This window comes from Morone saxatilis, unplaced genomic scaffold (genome assembly GCF_004916995.1).
Source record: "Morone saxatilis isolate NCDOM2014 unplaced genomic scaffold, NCSU_SB_2.0 Contig18, whole genome shotgun sequence".
In the NCBI taxonomy this organism is placed as follows: Eukaryota; Metazoa; Chordata; class Actinopteri; family Moronidae; genus Morone; species Morone saxatilis.
The window spans coordinates 15,643,066-15,647,070 of record NW_023339740.1 but is presented as its reverse complement, the minus strand read 5'-3'; positions in this window follow the sequence as shown (position 1 = coordinate 15,647,070).

The following is a 4,005-nucleotide window of genomic DNA, read 5'->3' as shown; positions in this document are numbered from 1 at the left end:
ACTGCTGGAGAGTTTGGCATGTCTCCTGGCCATATCCAGCTACTCAAGTAAATTCAAGTTCACATTATGTCACTGAGTTAATATTAGAGCTTTTTTTAATAGTCCTTCTAGTCTTACTGTCTATCTTTGACAGTCGTATTTACTCAGTTACTTTTATCATATAACATTGAATGCTGTTCCCACCGCAAGTAAACCACAAAAGTGCACTTTTTCAGGTTGCTCAGTGTGGACTTGGTATAGGGAATGTCAAACTTCTTTTGCAAAATTATAACCATGCTATGACAAATCAATAAATTTTGTTTTATATTGTGCAGATTTTGAATTCATTTCACATTGTATTTATACACACAATATTAAATTCACATTGTTTGTATTGTGTTTTGTCCCAGACTCGACATTACTTATACTGTGACATTGCTACTTTTATTTCTACCACCGGTGATTGATATCTAAGAGATCTGGCTGGAAAGAGCAAACATTATCCTACAATAGCTGAAAAGACGTGAGCAACCAACAAGCACTCTGCTCTCCAAAGGTCCTGAAGAGCCCCCTGCTGTGACCTTAAAATACTGAGCTGCACAGAAATAATCCTCCACGAGCAGAAAAGGTGGACAGGCGGAACAGTGCTTTTGCATTAGGGTAACTGCATTAGATAAAGAGCTAATATACCATAAGCGTGTATACTTATGGGCAACTTTATACTTGGACAAGTTCAGAGAGGACAAGTACATGAAAACATAAATGTAAAGAGCAGTTCACACAGAAAACATTTAAATTCAAGCTACTCACCATAGATTTGCTGTAAACAGCATATATAACAGCTGTCAATCTACCACAAATGTCATAGTGTAATTACTGTAGATCACACGAATAACTGACTAAAGGCTTACATTTTTGACTGTGTTAAATGAGTTTTGCCTTGAGTACAGCAATATCGCCTACTGGCAACCCGCCATTCACCCTAAAGTACCCCTGCTGTCACTCCGAGAACTGTTACTTTGGTTACATTACATTCTGGGAAACACTTCCATAATAAATAAAGATTTTTGTATCTGTCAGTTAGGATCAGAAATGGATTATCTTGCATTGTTGAAAAGGTTTCTATCACGTACGATTAACATACAAAAGCAATCTTGATGTACACTATCTGGTCAAAAGTTTAAAATCAGATGATAATACGTAGACCTTTCCCACTGGAAATAAACACCATATAAACATGTCTTCAGTGTAAAAAGTACTGTAAAGGCAATTTGGTACTTGGACTTTTAAGGTCAAGCTTTGAGGGGAGAAGCACATGGAAACTATTATATAGAGGCAAAGCACATAGAAAAATAGCATATAATTACCATTTATTAATTCTTGGCTCCCTGATAAGTTCTCACACATACATAACCATATACCGTATATACATTTAGGCTGACAGGCTAATCTGTATTCGTGACTGTGTTAAAAGGAGTTTTTGCCTTAAGCAACACGTCTACTAGTTGTCAGTCAAAAATACCTTGTGTAAGGGGAAGAGCCCCTGCTTTCAAAGCCTTAAATACCATGCCCAAAAAGAAATTAGTCACACAAAATCCATCATTCTCCTGTTTGTCATTTATATGCTGGTAAACTACTTTTTGGCATACATCTAGAGGTCCCCCTTGTGGCTAAAATACTTTGCAGTCTGTCAATTAGGCAGCCTCTTACAAAACTGCATCAGGCAGTCCCTAGCCAGACAATCGAGAAACTCGAGGACCTCTGTCAGTCTTCCCAGTAGACCATTTCTCCCTCAGCAGTATGGCAGACTCTCTGTGCAGGCTGTGCCATCTCCCTCCAAAGACTTCTTCACAAACAGTTGAGGAGCGTGGCAAGTGGGGTAGCAAAAAGGAGTTCATACTGTCTGTGGCTGGTGCTATTATTGGACTTGGAAATGTGTGGAGATTTCCGTATCTCTGTTACAAGAATGGTGGTGGTGAGTATTTCTGTTTCTTATTCTCCCAGGTTAGTATTCTCATCCCTAACTCCACCTAATAAAAGTGCAGTATATATGTATGCATGTATATAGTGTCAGATCCTGCACTCAAACTTTTTTACACTTTTTCTTTAAAAGTTTTCTATAAACTGTAGAAATGAATGGCACATTGTAAAAGTATTGCTTTATTATTATTTAACAAGGCACCATTATTAGATTGTTTTATTTGTTTTTCTTTACTTGTAAGGTTTTCCTCTTGATAGTTGCTGTAAAATACTGAAAATCTAGAAATAAAGTTCACTTGAGTGGACTTAAGGAAACTACACCTGCGTTTCACATGTAATAAAGTGATGAATGCATTATTATTAAGTGTTACTATTAAGTCCATACAAGCTAAGTTGTACAGAATTTACGGTGACAAACAGAAAAAAAACTTTCCGTCTGTGTCTCCCTCTGATTCACATCTGATGATTAAGGATGTGACAGTTTATGAAAGGCTATGAAAATAATGTAATGTCAGTGCTGGTGCAAAGAGCACAGTCACATTCTTTACTGAATTCCTGCAGGTTTTAATTATATTCAAAACACCGTAGTCCACAGGCTGATTTCCACATCCCTTAAATTGAACAGACTCAGAAATTCAATCTCTTACACAAGTACTGTGAACAGGATGCTGTAGTGAGCGTAATATGGTGGTAATGGTTACACTGAAGCTGACAAGAACCTGATTGACTATAGTTATAATCTGATCAATAGATAAGGAAGTTTTTCTTAATTTCTCTGGCATGCAGTAGGAAAGTCAAGCAGTGAGCATCCAATAACTGGGCAATTCTTTAGTTGGGGAAGACAAATACACTAGTAAAAGAGATATATAACTGCACAATTTCTACCAGTTCTATTCTATATCAGATCAGGCTGTTCCAGGTACATCTGAACAGCACTGGCTATTTTATACATATATCATTTTATTGTGGAGACTTGTGAAATTGACACTTTTGGGAAGGTTTAATTTTAAACCTTCCCAATTTGTGACCTGTAAGATTAGCATTTATTTTTGAGGGCTCAGTAACTTTTATCATCAGTTGTTAAGCAATTTCTGCTATCACTCTCATCATTGGTTTTGTAAACTTATCTTTTTAAGCACTCCCAAAGTGGTTAAGTAGCGTTTGCTAAATGGTGATTTCCAAATATACAGTCTGTCCTTTGAAAAGGTCATGTCCTATATTTGAGATATTGTTAACCAAACTTAAGTGTGCATACAGCTATAATCACTATGCAGCTCTGTGGCTCAAACCCTCATTCTGTAAACACCTGTTACAAAAATTGTGTAATCTTGGCTGGTGATAAGCAGAGACAAAGTGAGAAACAAGTAAATTAAAAGTCATTAAAAGTATAAAAGGGCAAGAAATTAAGAAGAAATGTGTTCCAGCTGAAGGAGATTTGAAAGATACAACAATACAAGCACACTAGACCATTTAGCTGAGCATTTTTACTGTGTTTAAGGCAGCTACTAGCAGAGGTGTGGACTCGAGTTACATGACTTGGGGACCCAGTCAGACTCGGAGTCCTATGAAATTGATGACTTGAGACTCGACTTGACAAACAAATATAAGAGGACTTGCAACTCGGACTTGGACATTTAACATCAGTAACTCGTGACTTTCACTTGGCTGAAGCCTTTTGACTTGAAAAGACTTTGCTACATTAATTCCCAACCCAAAGAATTAAAAGTATGTTGGACGGGTGGATCGCTCTATCTCTCTTTGTGTATGTGTGTATCTGTGTGTGTGCATAAACTTTATCGGCACAATCAATCGCATCCAATCAAATTAGATCCACGTTGTTTTGATCCGACAGCATCCATCCAATCAAATTGCAGGACAACTGTCGCGCCAGTTGGCAAAAATGATACCGAAGATAGTTTGTTCGGGTATAAAAACTACGAGGTGATCAACAAAAAAGAATTGCAGTATGCAAAAGATGAAGATTACAGACGGAGACGGAACTCAGTGTTAACGTAACATTGCAATCTGCGTCCACTGCGGGTTCAC